The sequence below is a fragment of the Ochotona princeps genome, chromosome 2, assembly GCF_030435755.1.
Source record: "Ochotona princeps isolate mOchPri1 chromosome 2, mOchPri1.hap1, whole genome shotgun sequence".
Lineage (NCBI taxonomy): Eukaryota > Metazoa > Chordata > Mammalia > Lagomorpha > Ochotonidae > Ochotona > Ochotona princeps.
Window position 1 is genome coordinate 104,204,889 of NC_080833.1, and position 17,486 is coordinate 104,222,374.

A 17,486-nucleotide genomic window follows, 5' to 3' on the forward strand; every position below is an offset into this window, starting at 1 on the left:
GGCGGGGCGGGTCTGGGCCAGAGAGGTCCCGGAGAGGGCGTGTATAAGTATGCAGATGTGGAAGCGCGGGGGCTGCTGGGCCAGCGGCTGCTGCAGGAAAACGAGCCGAGTTCCCGTAGTGTGTGAGCAAGTGTGAGACGGTGTGTTGCGAATGAATGGGCGCGCTTTTGTACGTGTGAGGGCGCAGAGGGGCTGGAGCGCGCGTGCGTCAGTGAGCGTGTGTGTGAAGTGTCGGTGGTGTGTGTCTGTGTAGTGGCGTTGCGGCGGCGGCTCATACTTACCTGGCAGGGGAGATACCATGATCAAGCAGGTGGTTTTCCCAGGGTGAGGCTCTTCCATTGCACTTGGGAGGTGCTGACCCCTGCGATTTCCCCAAATGTGGGAAACTCGACTGCATAATTTGTGGTAGTGGGGGACTGCGTTCGCGCTCTCCCCTGACATCGTTGTGTCCCAAGGGCAGACCTGTGGCAGTGCTTCCCACACCCACTGTGCTACTGCATCACCCACTGCACACTCCACCACTCATTCTTGCTTCAGTCCTCTGCCCCGAGGACTGCTACTTGCCCTGCTCACCTGCCCTGCATCCCACGTCTCGCTGGCCTCCACAGGGCCACGGACTTGCAGCCCAGCGCGCACGCACAGACACACACAAAGCCCTACATGCCACGCTCACACCCCACTCCACTCCACTCCATTCCACACCGCCCCGTCACTGCCACTCCCAACCACCCCAGCCACAGGGAGCCACAGGACACTTGGCTACAGTCTCTCACAACCGACAAAACCACTCCTGCACCCCACACTGAAACCCTTCCTTTCTTTTCCTTTCCTGCAAGCAAGTCTCCAATGCACAAACACACACCTGGCTGCTGCTGCTGCTGCTGCTTTTCTTGGATTTGTTTTTTTTTGAAGAGTAATTGCATTGCGTTATGTGACGCAGTTTCATCGGCTCTGGCATTGCCCACACCCCTTCCCGTACCCTCCCCCCATGGTGGGGATTCCTCCAATTTGGTGCAGTATGACACTTCAAACTCAGTCAAGAGCCTTTCATTGCAAGCATATACCAAGCCTAGAGTCCAGCATCTTGTCGTCCAGATTAGTTCGATGGTTTCTTGCGGAGACCATCTCTGGTCTGAAGGCAGAGCTGACACAATAGCATCCCGACCAATCAAAAGCCACAACGCAACATCAACAACAAGTTACAACATTGTGGAATTCTTTGACATGGCATTGAGTAACCAATATGTTAGAAAATGCAAGTTCTTAACCACATCCTCTGACTACTTCATCGACATTTCAATTTTAGTTCATATACAACCGGCTTCTATACACCTTAAAATGGCTATGATAGGGTACTATTCAGCTGCCTCGTGTCTATTTTCATTTTAGTATTTAGCAGTTTACAGCGTTGAAGCATCATTTTGCTGAATCTGGCAGCTTTTAGGATAGTCGGAACTGGCTGATAACTCTAACAAGGCATATATCAACAGATGAAGTGCAGAACAGTTTTAGGAGGGGTGTGCAGAGAAATCTTCAATACATACCTTAGTGAGGAGTAGCTAATCGTTGTATCCTACCTAGTAAGGTATGTGTGTGTCCATACGCTGACCGTTTCCTGTCTGGTTCTACGCTTTCCTTGGTGTTCTCTGTCTATCTGTTCTAACTGGGAAACACCTGTCTTCTTGCAACTCTCCAATCTCCAAGAAAGCAAGCAGAACCGCTACAGCTTGCAGCAGCTGAGGCTGCTTGGTAGGGTACAAGCTGCGGAGTCCTCTTGTTGCTGCGGTCCTTTGCCTTTGAACTCTTTTCCTTTTCTTATTCCTTGTTATCAGCTTACGATATAGTTCCATAGCCCCTGTGATTTCCATAACCCCCCGCCCCACAGCTGCCCTCCCCACACCCACACCCACACCCCCACTGGGTATAGTTCTTCCTAAACTCTCACATGTCCATTCTATTGCCGAGACACAGTTAGCACTTTCACGGGGATCCCATCTTTGCTCCGGAAGTAGAGACGCTCATACAGACTGCATCGTGTTCTCACATCTGGATGTGACAGTCTCCATGACAGTCACCACAGCACATCCCCTTAAATGAAAGGCCGCCATACAATACCAACGACAGGAAGGACAGAAATGAAAAACGACCGCGAAGTGAAAGAGCATGCCACTGAATGACCAATGTGTCCCTGAAGAAATGAAAATCAAGAGCTTTCTTGAAGAAAATGATGCTACCGTATGATCTAGGAGTCAGTGGAGAGTTTAACCAGAAACAAAGCGTTCTGAAGAGATGAAGTGAAAGAAAAGAAAACGAAAACCCGTGAGAAGATGCAGTTTCCGCTTATCTTTGTTGGTGAGCTATGTCTTCTGCAGGCGATAAAGAGATGGGTTTGGTTTCGTTTTGTTTTGTGTTTCCATCCAGTCTGCTAATCTATGATGTTTGGTGAACGTAAGTCATTTCCATTCAGGTGGTAATTGGTTCGTGTCCTTTCAGCAATGGGTTGTTCACTGATTTAGCCTTTAGTCTCCTGGGATGTTCTTCCCATTTGCCTTTGGTTTTGGTGGGTGCTATTCCTCTTCTCTGCCAAGAGAACAGCTAAAGTATCCTGTGTAGGGCAGGTTTGGAAGAGGCATATGCTTTCAGCTTTTCTTGACCGCGGGAGAGTTTTATTTCATTTTCAAAGACAAAGCAAAGCTTTGCTGGCTACGTCATCCTGGGCCGACAGCCTTGTGCTGTGTTCGAGACTCTCCACTATAGTTTTAATTGACTGTGCTGTATTCTGCAGTTCTGATATTTCAGCTCTCATTTGGATCATCCCCTGCGTGACACGTTCCTTCAATTTCCTGACCTTCTGCTTGACGTGCTTCTCGTCGTTGATAGGCAGCTGTGTACCAAGTGTTTTGGATTCTGTATCCTCCATTTCTCCACGTATTCCCCAGTTACCTCTGAGGTTGGCCGAGGCCTCTGCTCTTTTCCAGGGACTCTGGAGTACCATCCGTCGTGCCTTTGTCTCCTCTTTTGCTCTTGGTCATTGCGCTGCTGGTCATCAGATTCTTCTCCTTGGGGCAGGTTTCTAAGCTGTGTCACCCACAGGTCTACAGTGTGCGTTTACTTATTGTGGTTGGCAAACGGCTCTTGGTTTGCAGTCGCTTGTGCCACCCCCTCCAGCGAGTTCCAGGTCGGCAGTTGTTATGTTAGGCTTCCACCATGGCAGCCCCAGCTCCTGGCTCCTGGCTCCTGGCTCACCACTCTCCACCTTTTGAGTCGTAAGATGCCAAAGGCGATATTATTTTCCCTGCGGGACCAGTGCGATGCACTGAGCTCGGTGAGTTTGCTCCCAGCCCAGCGTATGCGCAGCTCACTGCTGTCCCTGCAGTCTTCGTTTTTCCACACCGTACAAAATGGCATCTGACGTGCCTCTAGCAGAGCTCTTGATCTGCCGGCCGCCAGGTCTGAGGGCTAACTCGGACCTATCTCGGGTGACAGCTGAGGGTTGTCACGTTGCTGCAGGTCCCTGAGCCGGAAATGAGTTCGTTCTCAGCTCAGTGCATGTGCAGTACTGTCCCATATAGCCTTTGTCCTCCTGCAGAAAATGGTGCCCAAGTCGGCTCTAGGGGGCAGACGGGGCTGTGAAATCTACCCTGCTCCCACACCGCCATCTGGGACCTGCCGCTCTGCCTCTGCTCCTGGTCAAGTCCAACAGACCAGCAGCACGGGCAGTTCTTTGCCTGGGTTCGCCTCCTGAGCTGCCGGTGAATGTCCCTTGCCACCTTGCTGCTGCTGGAGCTCTGGCTGCCGGTGCAATTCAGACTGCCGCCTGCTGAAGGCCACTGGGGTATCGGTCAGTGCCACACCAACACCGTTGTCTCCTCTGCTTTCCTGTGTCTGTCAGTCTCCAGGTGCCCCGCTGTGTGCTGCCTTTCTGTCCTCTCCTATTTCCTGGGAATGTGCCCATCTCTGCTTCACACGGGCTGATGTTTCTCCGTCTGTTTGAACACATCCTGACCCTTGAATCCCCGAAGCCGCACTCTTCTGTCACACAGCAATCCAGGAGTTGGTAGGGCCAAGTCAGCCGCGGGTCTACTTGGGTCGACCACTCTGGCTGCCGATGGCGCTTCCTCATCCACCCTGACCTGCGTCCTTGCGCCAGTGGAAGCTGCAGCCAAGTTTCCCCACTAGGCCAAGCACCAGGTCTTGCGCTTTCCAGCACTTCGTGCTGTGGTCGTTGCAGCCCTGCCAGGCCTTCACCAGCCCCAATCCCAATCCCACCCCCCAATCCCAGCTCTTACGCTCCTCAGTGGAGTGAGTGGGAGCAGTGGCTCAGCAGCCTTCCTCCCACCCCTGCCACAACTCCTCCTATGCTCGATCACTCCCAGCCTGGTGCCCCGTCTCACCTCGGCATTGGGCTCGGCCTGACTTGGCCCACCTCCAGTCCTGACCTTCGCTGTTGGGCACCGCAACCTTGAAGACCAGCCCACACCTATTCCGGCTCTCTCGGATCGGGTACTACCGCTCAGCTCTGCCTCGTCTACCCCCAGACCTGGCTCTCATGTGCAGCAGTGGGTGCCCCTACTTGGCCCACTGTGGCGTGGCCTATCCCCCGTCTTGTCTTAGCCCTTGCCTTTGGATGCTGCAGCCTGACCTGGCCAGGCCCACCCGCAGTCCCAACTCTTGCCAGCGGGGGGTGCCGCAGCCTAGCCCTGCTCTGCCTGCCTCCATCCCTGGCTCTCATGCAACCCTGTCGATGTGATAACCTGGCCTGTCATGGTCCACAAGTCAGCCTGACTCCTGTGCTTGTGGTTGTGCCTGGGTTTGGCGCGGAGCCAGCCGCCTGTCCCCGTCCCGCTGCCCCTCTGCCTCGGCTCAACCCACACACCTGCTGGTGAGCGACACAGCCCTGCCCAGCCCAACCAACACCCAGCCCTGACACCAGCCCTGCCTGCTCACCAGCAGGAGATGCAGCGCCCTCAAAGAGTTCCCCAATCCCCCCACCAGGGTCGCGGCATGAGATGGGCCAAGGCCCAGGACAGCTGGGAGGGACGAGGGCTGGGGCCCGGGGCAAAGCCCGAGGGAGGCAGACGGGCTGGATAGGGGCTAGGCGGGGACCAAGTGGGGCCATGGGACAGACAGGCACGTCCCTCCACTCTGGCTGAGCGGGGGTGGGCGGGGGTGGGGTGGGATGTGGGGGCGGGGCGGGGCGGGGCGGGTCTGGGCCAGAGAGGTCCCGGAGAGGGCGTGTATAAGTATGCAGATGTGGAAGCGCGGGGGCTGCTGGGCCAGCGGCTGCTGCAGGAAAACGAGCCGAGTTCCCGTAGTGTGTGAGCAAGTGTGAGACGGTGTGTTGCGAATGAATGGGCGCGCTTTTGTACGTGTGAGGGCGCAGAGGGGCTGGAGCGCGCGTGCGTCAGTGAGCGTGTGTGTGAAGTGTCGGTGGTGTGTGTCTGTGTAGTGGCGTTGCGGCGGCGGCTCATACTTACCTGGCAGGGGAGATACCATGATCAAGCAGGTGGTTTTCCCAGGGTGAGGCTCTTCCATTGCACTTGGGAGGTGCTGACCCCTGCGATTTCCCCAAATGTGGGAAACTCGACTGCATAATTTGTGGTAGTGGGGGACTGCGTTCGCGCTCTCCCCTGACATCGTTGTGTCCCAAGGGCAGACCTGTGGCAGTGCTTCCCACACCCACTGTGCTACTGCATCACCCACTGCACACTCCACCACTCATTCTTGCTTCAGTCCTCTGCCCCGAGGACTGCTACTTGCCCTGCTCACCTGCCCTGCATCCCACGTCTCGCTGGCCTCCACAGGGCCACGGACTTGCAGCCCAGCGCGCACGCACAGACACACACAAAGCCCTACATGCCACGCTCACACCCCACTCCACTCCACTCCATTCCACACCGCCCCGTCACTGCCACTCCCAACCACCCCAGCCACAGGGAGCCACAGGACACTTGGCTACAGTCTCTCACAACCGACAAAACCACTCCTGCACCCCACACTGAAACCCTTCCTTTCTTTTCCTTTCCTGCAAGCAAGTCTCCAATGCACAAACACACACCTGGCTGCTGCTGCTGCTGCTGCTTTTCTTGGATTTGTTTTTTTTTTGAAGAGTAATTGCATTGCGTTATGTGACGCAGTTTCATCGGCTCTGGCATTGCCCACACCCCTTCCCGTACCCTCCCCCCATGGTGGGGATTCCTCCAATTTGGTGCAGTATGACACTTCAAACTCAGTCAAGAGCCTTTCATTGCAAGCATATACCAAGCCTAGAGTCCAGCATCTTGTCGTCCAGATTAGTTCGATGGTTTCTTGCGGAGACCATCTCTGGTCTGAAGGCAGAGCTGGCACAATAGCATCCCGACCAATCAAAAGCCACAACGCAACATCAACAACAAGTTACAACATTGTGGAATTCTTTGACATGGCATTGAGTAACCAATATGTTAGAAAATGCAAGTTCTTAACCACATCCTCTGACTACTTCATCGACATTTCAATTTTAGTTCATATACAACCGGCTTCTATACACCTTAAAATGGCTATGATAGGGTACTATTCAGCTGCCTCGTGTCTATTTTCATTTTAGTATTTAGCAGTTTACAGCGTTGAAGCATCATTTTGCTGAATCTGGCAGCTTTTAGGATAGTCGGAACTGGCTGATAACTCTAACAAGGCATATATCAACAGATGAAGTGCAGAACAGTTTTAGGAGGGGTGTGCAGAGAAATCTTCAATACATACCTTAGTGAGGAGTAGCTAATCGTTGTATCCTACCTAGTAAGGTATGTGTGTGTCCATACGCTGACCGTTTCCTGTCTGGTTCTACGCTTTCCTTGGTGTTCTCTGTCTATCTGTTCTAACTGGGAAACACCTGTCTTCTTGCAACTCTCCAATCTCCAAGAAAGCAAGCAGAACCGCTACAGCTTGCAGCAGCTGAGGCTGCTTGGTAGGGTACAAGCTGCGGAGTCCTCTTGTTGCTGCGGTCCTTTGCCTTTGAACTCTTTTCCTTTTCTTATTCCTTGTTATCAGCTTACGATATAGTTCCATAGCCCCTGTGATTTCCATAACCCCCCGCCCCACAGCTGCCCTCCCCACACCCACCCCCACACCCCCACTGGGTATAGTTCTTCCTAAACTCTCACATGTCCATTCTATTGCCGAGACACAGTTAGCACTTTCACGGGGATCCCATCTTTGCTCCGGAAGTAGAGACGCTCATACAGACTGCATCGTGTTCTCACATCTGGATGTGACAGTCTCCATGACAGTCACCACAGCACATCCCCTTAAATGAAAGGCCGCCATACAATACCAACGACAGGAAGGACAGAAATGAAAAACGACCGCGAAGTGAAAGAGCATGCCACTGAATGACCAATGTGTCCCTGAAGAAATGAAAATCAAGAGCTTTCTTGAAGAAAATGATGCTACCGTATGATCTAGGAGTCAGTGGAGAGTTTAACCAGAAACAAAGCGTTCTGAAGAGATGAAGTGAAAGAAAAGAAAACGAAAACCCGTGAGAAGATGCAGTTTCCGCTTATCTTTGTTGGTGAGCTATGTCTTCTGCAGGCGATAAAGAGATGGGTTTGGTTTCGTTTTGTTTTGTGTTTCCATCCAGTCTGCTAATCTATGATGTTTGGTGAACGTAAGTCATTTCCATTCAGGTGGTAATTGGTTCGTGTCCTTTCAGCAATGGGTTGTTCACTGATTTAGCCTTTAGTCTCCTGGGATGTTCTTCCCATTTGCCTTTGGTTTTGGTGGGTGCTATTCCTCTTCTCTGCCAAGAGAACAGCTAAAGTATCCTGTGTAGGGCAGGTTTGGAAGAGGCATATGCTTTCAGCTTTTCTTGACCGCGGGAGAGTTTTATTTCATTTTCAAAGACAAAGCAAAGCTTTGCTGGCTACGTCATCCTGGGCCGACAGCCTTGTGCTGTGTTCGAGACTCTCCACTATAGTTTTAATTGACTGTGCTGTATTCTGCAGTTCTGATATTTCAGCTCTCATTTGGATCATCCCCTGCGTGACACGTTCCTTCAATTTCCTGACCTTCTGCTTGACGTGCTTCTCGTCGTTGATAGGCAGCTGTGTACCAAGTGTTTTGGATTCTGTATCCTCCATTTCTCCACGTATTCCCCAGTTACCTCTGAGGTTGGCCGAGGCCTCTGCTCTTTTCCAGGGACTCTGGAGTACCATCCGTCGTGCCTTTGTCTCCTCTTTTGCTCTTGGTCATTGCGCTGCTGGTCATCAGATTCTTCTCCTTGGGGCAGGTTTCTAAGCTGTGTCACCCACAGGTCTACAGTGTGCGTTTACTTATTGTGGTTGGCAAACGGCTCTTGGTTTGCAGTCGCTTGTGCCACCCCCTCCAGCGAGTTCCAGGTCGGCAGTTGTTATGTTAGGCTTCCACCATGGCAGCCCCAGCTCCTGGCTCCTGGCTCCTGGCTCACCACTCTCCACCTTTTGAGTCGTAAGATGCCAAAGGCGATATTATTTTCCCTGCGGGACCAGTGCGATGCACTGAGCTCGGTGAGTTTGCTCCCAGCCCAGCGTATGCGCAGCTCACTGCTGTCCCTGCAGTCTTCGTTTTTCCACACCGTACAAAATGGCACCTGACGTGCCTCTAGCAGAGCTCTTGATCTGCCGGCCGCCAGGTCTGAGGGCTAACTCGGACCTATCTCGGGTGACAGCTGAGGGTTGTCACGTTGCTGCAGGTCCCTGAGCCGGAAATGAGTTCGTTCTCAGCTCAGTGCATGTGCAGTACTGTCCCATATAGCCTTTGTCCTCCTGCAGAAAATGGTGCCCAAGTCGGCTCTAGGGGGCAGACGGGGCTGTGAAATCTACCCTGCTCCCACACCGCCATCTGGGACCTGCCGCTCTGCCTCTGCTCCTGGTCAAGTCCAACAGACCAGCAGCACGGGCAGTTCTTTGCCTGGGTTCGCCTCCTGAGCTGCCGGTGAATGTCCCTTGCCACCTTGCTGCTGCTGGAGCTCTGGCTGCCGGTGCAATTCAGACTGCCGCCTGCTGAAGGCCACTGGGGTATCGGTCAGTGCCACACCAACACCGTTGTCTCCTCTGCTTTCCTGTGTCTGTCAGTCTCCAGGTGCCCCGCTGTGTGCTGCCTTTCTGTCCTCTCCTATTTCCTGGGAATGTGCCCATCTCTGCTTCACACGGGCTGATGTTTCTCCGTCTGTTTGAACACATCCTGACCCTTGAATCCCCGAAGCCGCACTCTTCTGTCACACAGCAATCCAGGAGTTGGTAGGGCCAAGTCAGCCGCGGGTCTACTTGGGTCGACCACTCTGGCTGCCGATGGCGCTTCCTCATCCACCCTGACCTGCGTCCTTGCGCCAGTGGAAGCTGCAGCCAAGTTTCCCCACTAGGCCAAGCACCAGGTCTTGCGCTTTCCAGCACTTCGTGCTGTGGTCGTTGCAGCCCTGCCAGGCCTTCACCAGCCCCAATCCCAATCCCACCCCCCAATCCCAGCTCTTACGCTCCTCAGTGGAGTGAGTGGGAGCAGTGGCTCAGCAGCCTTCCTCCCACCCCTGCCACAACTCCTCCTATGCTCGATCACTCCCAGCCTGGTGCCCCGTCTCACCTCGGCATTGGGCTCGGCCTGACTTGGCCCACCTCCAGTCCTGACCTTCGCTGTTGGGCACCGCAACCTTGAAGACCAGCCCACACCTATTCCGGCTCTCTCGGATCGGGTACTACCGCTCAGCTCTGCCTCGTCTACCCCCAGACCTGGCTCTCATGTGCAGCAGTGGGTGCCCCTACTTGGCCCACTGTGGCGTGGCCTATCCCCCGTCTTGTCTTAGCCCTTGCCTTTGGATGCTGCAGCCTGACCTGGCCAGGCCCACCCGCAGTCCCAACTCTTGCCAGCGGGGGGTGCCGCAGCCTAGCCCTGCTCTGCCTGCCTCCATCCCTGGCTCTCATGCAACCCTGTCGATGTGATAACCTGGCCTGTCATGGTCCACAAGTCAGCCTGACTCCTGTGCTTGTGGTTGTGCCTGGGTTTGGCGCGGAGCCAGCCGCCTGTCCCCGTCCCGCTGCCCCTCTGCCTCGGCTCAACCCACACACCTGCTGGTGAGCGACACAGCCCTGCCCAGCCCAACCAACACCCAGCCCTGACACCAGCCCTGCCTGCTCACCAGCAGGAGATGCAGCGCCCTCAAAGAGTTCCCCAATTCCCCCCACCAGGGTCGCGGCATGAGATGGGCCAAGGCCCAGGACAGCTGGGAGGGACGAGGGCTGGGGCCCGGGGCAAAGCCCGAGGGAGGCGGACGGGCTGGATAGGGGCTAGGCGGGGACCAAGTGGGGCCATGGGACAGACAGGCACGTCCCTCCACTCTGGCTGAGCGGGGGTGGGCGGGGGTGGGGTGGGATGTGGGGGCGGGGCGGGGCGGGGCGGGGCGGGGCGGGTCTGGGCCAGAGAGGTCCCGGAGAGGGCGTGTATAAGTATGCAGATGTGGAAGCGCGGGGGCTGCTGGGCCAGCGGCTGCTGCAGGAAAACGAGCCGAGTTCCCGTAGTGTGTGAGCAAGTGTGAGACGGTGTGTTGCGAATGAATGGGCACGCTTTTGTACGTGTGAGGGCGCAGAGGGGCTGGAGCGCGCGTGCGTCAGTGAGCGTGTGTGTGAAGTGTCGGTGGTGTGTGTCTGTGTAGTGGCGTTGCGGCGGCGGCTCATACTTACCTGGCAGGGGAGATACCATGATCAAGCAGGTGGTTTTCCCAGGGTGAGGCTCCTCCATTGCACTTGGGAGGTGCTGACCCCTGCGATTTCCCCAAATGTGGGAAACTCGACTGCATAATTTGTGGTAGTGGGGGACTGCGTTCGCGCTCTCCCCTGACATCGTTGTGTCCCAAGGGCAGACCTGTGGCAGTGCTTCCCACACCCACTGTGCTACTGCATCACCCACTGCACACTCCACCACTCATTCTTGCTTCAGTCCTCTGCCCCGAGGACTGCTACTTGCCCTGCTCACCTGCCCTGCATCCCACGTCTCGCTGGCCTCCACAGGGCCACGGACTTGCAGCCCAGCGCGCACGCACAGACACACACAAAGCCCTACATGCCACGCTCACACCCCACTCCACTCCACTCCATTCCACACCGCCCCGTCACTGCCACTCCCAACCACCCCAGCCACAGGGAGCCACAGGACACTTGGCTACAGTCTCTCACAACCGACAAAACCACTCCTGCACCCCACACTGAAACCCTTCCTTTCTTTTCCTTTCCTGCAAGCAAGTCTCCAATGCACAAACACACACCTGGCTGCTGCTGCTGCTGCTGCTTTTCTTGGATTTGTTTTTTTTTTGAAGAGTAATTGCATTGCGTTATGTGACGCAGTTTCATCGGCTCTGGCATTGCCCACACCCCTTCCCGTACCCTCCCCCCATGGTGGGGATTCCTCCAATTTGGTGCAGTATGACACTTCAAACTCAGTCAAGAGCCTTTCATTGCAAGCATATACCAAGCCTAGAGTCCAGCATCTTGTCGTCCAGATTAGTTCGATGGTTTCTTGCGGAGACCATCTCTGGTCTGAAGGCAGAGCTGGCACAATAGCATCCCGACCAATCAAAAGCCACAACGCAACATCAACAACAAGTTACAACATTGTGGAATTCTTTGACATGGCATTGAGTAACCAATATGTTAGAAAATGCAAGTTCTTAACCACATCCTCTGACTACTTCATCGACATTTCAATTTTAGTTCATATACAACCGGCTTCTATACACCTTAAAATGGCTATGATAGGGTACTATTCAGCTGCCTCGTGTCTATTTTCATTTTAGTATTTAGCAGTTTACAGCGTTGAAGCATCATTTTGCTGAATCTGGCAGCTTTTAGGATAGTCGGAACTGGCTGATAACTCTAACAAGGCATATATCAACAGATGAAGTGCAGAACAGTTTTAGGAGGGGTGTGCAGAGAAATCTTCAATACATACCTTAGTGAGGAGTAGCTAATCGTTGTATCCTACCTAGTAAGGTATGTGTGTGTCCATACGCTGACCGTTTCCTGTCTGGTTCTACGCTTTCCTTGGTGTTCTCTGTCTATCTGTTCTAACTGGGAAACACCTGTCTTCTTGCAACTCTCCAATCTCCAAGAAAGCAAGCAGAACCGCTACAGCTTGCAGCAGCTGAGGCTGCTTGGTAGGGTACAAGCTGCGGAGTCCTCTTGTTGCTGCGGTCCTTTGCCTTTGAACTCTTTTCCTTTTCTTATTCCTTGTTATCAGCTTACGATATAGTTCCATAGCCCCTGTGATTTCCATAACCCCCCGCCCCACAGCTGCCCTCCCCACACCCACCCCCACACCCCCACTGGGTATAGTTCTTCCTAAACTCTCACATGTCCATTCTATTGCCGAGACACAGTTAGCACTTTCACGGGGATCCCATCTTTGCTCCGGAAGTAGAGACGCTCATACAGACTGCATCGTGTTCTCACATCTGGATGTGACAGTCTCCATGACAGTCACCACAGCACATCCCCTTAAATGAAAGGCCGCCATACAATACCAACGACAGGAAGGACAGAAATGAAAAACGACCGCGAAGTGAAAGAGCATGCCACTGAATGACCAATGTGTCCCTGAAGAAATGAAAATCAAGAGCTTTCTTGAAGAAAATGATGCTACCGTATGATCTAGGAGTCAGTGGAGAGTTTAACCAGAAACAAAGCGTTCTGAAGAGATGAAGTGAAAGAAAAGAAAACGAAAACCCGTGAGAAGATGCAGTTTCCGCTTATCTTTGTTGGTGAGCTATGTCTTCTGCAGGCGATAAAGAGATGGGTTTGGTTTCGTTTTGTTTTGTGTTTCCATCCAGTCTGCTAATCTATGATGTTTGGTGAACGTAAGTCATTTCCATTCAGGTGGTAATTGGTTCGTGTCCTTTCAGCAATGGGTTGTTCACTGATTTAGCCTTTAGTCTCCTGGGATGTTCTTCCCATTTGCCTTTGGTTTTGGTGGGTGCTATTCCTCTTCTCTGCCAAGAGAACAGCTAAAGTATCCTGTGTAGGGCAGGTTTGGAAGAGGCATATGCTTTCAGCTTTTCTTGACCGCGGGAGAGTTTTATTTCATTTTCAAAGACAAAGCAAAGCTTTGCTGGCTACGTCATCCTGGGCCGACAGCCTTGTGCTGTGTTCGAGACTCTCCACTATAGTTTTAATTGACTGTGCTGTATTCTGCAGTTCTGATATTTCAGCTCTCATTTGGATCATCCCCTGCGTGACACGTTCCTTCAATTTCCTGACCTTCTGCTTGACGTGCTTCTCGTCGTTGATAGGCAGCTGTGTACCAAGTGTTTTGGATTCTGTATCCTCCATTTCTCCACGTATTCCCCAGTTACCTCTGAGGTTGGCCGAGGCCTCTGCTCTTTTCCAGGGACTCTGGAGTACCATCCGTCGTGCCTTTGTCTCCTCTTTTGCTCTTGGTCATTGCGCTGCTGGTCATCAGATTCTTCTCCTTGGGGCAGGTTTCTAAGCTGTGTCACCCACAGGTCTACAGTGTGCGTTTACTTATTGTGGTTGGCAAACGGCTCTTGGTTTGCAGTCGCTTGTGCCACCCCCTCCAGCGAGTTCCAGGTCGGCAGTTGTTATGTTAGGCTTCCACCATGGCAGCCCCAGCTCCTGGCTCCTGGCTCCTGGCTCACCACTCTCCACCTTTTGAGTCGTAAGATGCCAAAGGCGATATTATTTTCCCTGCGGGACCAGTGCGATGCACTGAGCTCGGTGAGTTTGCTCCCAGCCCAGCGTATGCGCAGCTCACTGCTGTCCCTGCAGTCTTCGTTTTTCCACACCGTACAAAATGGCACCTGACGTGCCTCTAGCAGAGCTCTTGATCTGCCGGCCGCCAGGTCTGAGGGCTAACTCGGACCTATCTCGGGTGACAGCTGAGGGTTGTCACGTTGCTGCAGGTCCCTGAGCCGGAAATGAGTTCGTTCTCAGCTCAGTGCATGTGCAGTACTGTCCCATATAGCCTTTGTCCTCCTGCAGAAAATGGTGCCCAAGTCGGCTCTAGGGGGCAGACGGGGCTGTGAAATCTACCCTGCTCCCACACCGCCATCTGGGACCTGCCGCTCTGCCTCTGCTCCTGGTCAAGTCCAACAGACCAGCAGCACGGGCAGTTCTTTGCCTGGGTTCGCCTCCTGAGCTGCCGGTGAATGTCCCTTGCCACCTTGCTGCTGCTGGAGCTCTGGCTGCCGGTGCAATTCAGACTGCCGCCTGCTGAAGGCCACTGGGGTATCGGTCAGTGCCACACCAACACCGTTGTCTCCTCTGCTTTCCTGTGTCTGTCAGTCTCCAGGTGCCCCGCTGTGTGCTGCCTTTCTGTCCTCTCCTATTTCCTGGGAATGTGCCCATCTCTGCTTCACACGGGCTGATGTTTCTCCGTCTGTTTGAACACATCCTGACCCTTGAATCCCCGAAGCCGCACTCTTCTGTCACACAGCAATCCAGGAGTTGGTAGGGCCAAGTCAGCCGCGGGTCTACTTGGGTCGACCACTCTGGCTGCCGATGGCGCTTCCTCATCCACCCTGACCTGCGTCCTTGCGCCAGTGGAAGCTGCAGCCAAGTTTCCCCACTAGGCCAAGCACCAGGTCTTGCGCTTTCCAGCACTTCGTGCTGTGGTCGTTGCAGCCCTGCCAGGCCTTCACCAGCCCCAATCCCAATCCCACCCCCCAATCCCAGCTCTTACGCTCCTCAGTGGAGTGAGTGGGAGCAGTGGCTCAGCAGCCTTCCTCCCACCCCTGCCACAACTCCTCCTATGCTCGATCACTCCCAGCCTGGTGCCCCGTCTCACCTCGGCATTGGGCTCGGCCTGACTTGGCCCACCTCCAGTCCTGACCTTCGCTGTTGGGCACCGCAACCTTGAAGACCAGCCCACACCTATTCCGGCTCTCTCGGATCGGGTACTACCGCTCAGCTCTGCCTCGTCTACCCCCAGACCTGGCTCTCATGTGCAGCAGTGGGTGCCCCTACTTGGCCCACTGTGGCGTGGCCTATCCCCCGTCTTGTCTTAGCCCTTGCCTTTGGATGCTGCAGCCTGACCTGGCCAGGCCCACCCGCAGTCCCAACTCTTGCCAGCGGGGGGTGCCGCAGCCTAGCCCTGCTCTGCCTGCCTCCATCCCTGGCTCTCATGCAACCCTGTCGATGTGATAACCTGGCCTGTCATGGTCCACAAGTCAGCCTGACTCCTGTGCTTGTGGTTGTGCCTGGGTTTGGCGCGGAGCCAGCCGCCTGTCCCCGTCCCGCTGCCCCTCTGCCTCGGCTCAACCCACACACCTGCTGGTGAGCGACACAGCCCTGCCCAGCCCAACCAACACCCAGCCCTGACACCAGCCCTGCCTGCTCACCAGCAGGAGATGCAGCGCCCTCAAAGAGTTCCCCAATTCCCCCCACCAGGGTCGCGGCATGAGATGGGCCAAGGCCCAGGACAGCTGGGAGGGACGAGGGCTGGGGCCCGGGGCAAAGCCCGAGGGAGGCGGACGGGCTGGATAGGGGCTAGGCGGGGACCAAGTGGGGCCATGGGACAGACAGGCACGTCCCTCCACTCTGGCTGAGCGGGGGTGGGCGGGGGTGGGGTGGGATGTGGGGGCGGGGCGGGGCGGGGCGGGGCGGGGCGGGTCTGGGCCAGAGAGGTCCCGGAGAGGGCGTGTATAAGTATGCAGATGTGGAAGCGCGGGGGCTGCTGGGCCAGCGGCTGCTGCAGGAAAACGAGCCGAGTTCCCGTAGTGTGTGAGCAAGTGTGAGACGGTGTGTTGCGAATGAATGGGCACGCTTTTGTACGTGTGAGGGCGCAGAGGGGCTGGAGCGCGCGTGCGTCAGTGAGCGTGTGTGTGAAGTGTCGGTGGTGTGTGTCTGTGTAGTGGCGTTGCGGCGGCGGCTCATACTTACCTGGCAGGGGAGATACCATGATCAAGCAGGTGGTTTTCCCAGGGTGAGGCTCCTCCATTGCACTTGGGAGGTGCTGACCCCTGCGATTTCCCCAAATGTGGGAAACTCGACTGCATAATTTGTGGTAGTGGGGGACTGCGTTCGCGCTCTCCCCTGACATCGTTGTGTCCCAAGGGCAGACCTGTGGCAGTGCTTCCCACACCCACTGTGCTACTGCATCACCCACTGCACACTCCACCACTCATTCTTGCTTCAGTCCTCTGCCCCGAGGACTGCTACTTGCCCTGCTCACCTGCCCTGCATCCCACGTCTCGCTGGCCTCCACAGGGCCACGGACTTGCAGCCCAGCGCGCACGCACAGACACACACAAAGCCCTACATGCCACGCTCACACCCCACTCCACTCCACTCCATTCCACACCGCCCCGTCACTGCCACTCCCAACCACCCCAGCCACAGGGAGCCACAGGACACTTGGCTACAGTCTCTCACAACCGACAAAACCACTCCTGCACCCCACACTGAAACCCTTCCTTTCTTTTCCTTTCCTGCAAGCAAGTCTCCAATGCACAAACACACACCTGGCTGCTGCTGCTGCTGCTGCTGCTGCTTTTCTTGGATTTGTTTTTTTTTTGAAGAGTAATTGCATTGCGTTATGTGACGCAGTTTCATCGGCTCTGGCATTGCCCACACCCCTTCCCGTACCCTCCCCCCATGGTGGGGATTCCTCCAATTTGGTGCAGTATGACACTTCAAACTCAGTCAAGAGCCTTTCATTGCAAGCATATACCAAGCCTAGAGTCCAGCATCTTGTCGTCCAGATTAGTTCGATGGTTTCTTGCGGAGACCATCTCTGGTCTGAAGGCAGAGCTGGCACAATAGCATCCCGACCAATCAAAAGCCACAACGCAACATCAACAACAAGTTACAACATTGTGGAATTCTTTGACATGGCATTGAGTAACCAATATGTTAGAAAATGCAAGTTCTTAACCACATCCTCTGACTACTTCATCGACATTTCAATTTTAGTTCATATACAACCGGCTTCTATACACCTTAAAATGGCTATGATAGGGTACTATTCAGCTGCCTCGTGTCTATTTTCATTTTAGTATTTAGCAGTTTACAGCGTTGAAGCATCATTTTGCTGAATCTGGCAGCTTTTAGGATAGTCGGAACTGGCTGATAACTCTAACAAGGCATATATCAACAGATGAAGTGCAGAACAGTTTTAGGAGGGGTGTGCAGAGAAATCTTCAATACATACCTTAGTGAGGAGTAGCTAATCGTTGTATCCTACCTAGTAAGGTATGTGTGTGTCCATACGCTGACCGTTTCCTGTCTGGTTCTACGCTTTCCTTGGTGTTCTCTGTCTATCTGTTCTAACTGGGAAACACCTGTCTTCTTGCAACTCTCCAATCTCCAAGAAAGCAAGCAGAACCGCTACAGCTTGCAGCAGCTGAGGCTGCTTGGTAGGGTACAAGCTGCGGAGTCCTCTTGTTGCTGCGGTCCTTTGCCTTTGAACTCTTTTCCTTTTCTTATTCCTTGTTATCAGCTTACGATATAGTTCCATAGCCCCTGTGATTTCCA

General features: G+C 54.4%; 4 non-coding genes across 4 annotated transcripts; all 4 read left to right on the forward strand.

The window, feature by feature from the left end:
- The first annotated feature begins 273 nt into the window (after positions 1–273).
- LOC131479688 (U1 spliceosomal RNA) lies at positions 274–437 on the forward strand. Its single transcript, XR_009245046.1, has one exon. It is a non-coding gene; the product is annotated as a U1 spliceosomal RNA (small nuclear RNA).
- Positions 438–5,469: 5,032 nt separating this feature from the next.
- Positions 5,470–5,633, forward strand: LOC131479689 (U1 spliceosomal RNA). The gene has a single exon (XR_009245047.1). It is a non-coding gene; the product is annotated as a U1 spliceosomal RNA (small nuclear RNA).
- Positions 5,634–10,677: 5,044 nt separating this feature from the next.
- LOC131479668 (U1 spliceosomal RNA) lies at positions 10,678–10,841 on the forward strand. Its single transcript, XR_009245026.1, has one exon. It is a non-coding gene; the product is annotated as a U1 spliceosomal RNA (small nuclear RNA).
- A 5,044-nt stretch (positions 10,842–15,885) lies between these two features.
- On the forward strand, positions 15,886–16,049 carry LOC131479669 (U1 spliceosomal RNA). The gene has a single exon (XR_009245027.1). It is a non-coding gene; the product is annotated as a U1 spliceosomal RNA (small nuclear RNA).
- Positions 16,050–17,486: the final 1,437 nt, after the last annotated feature.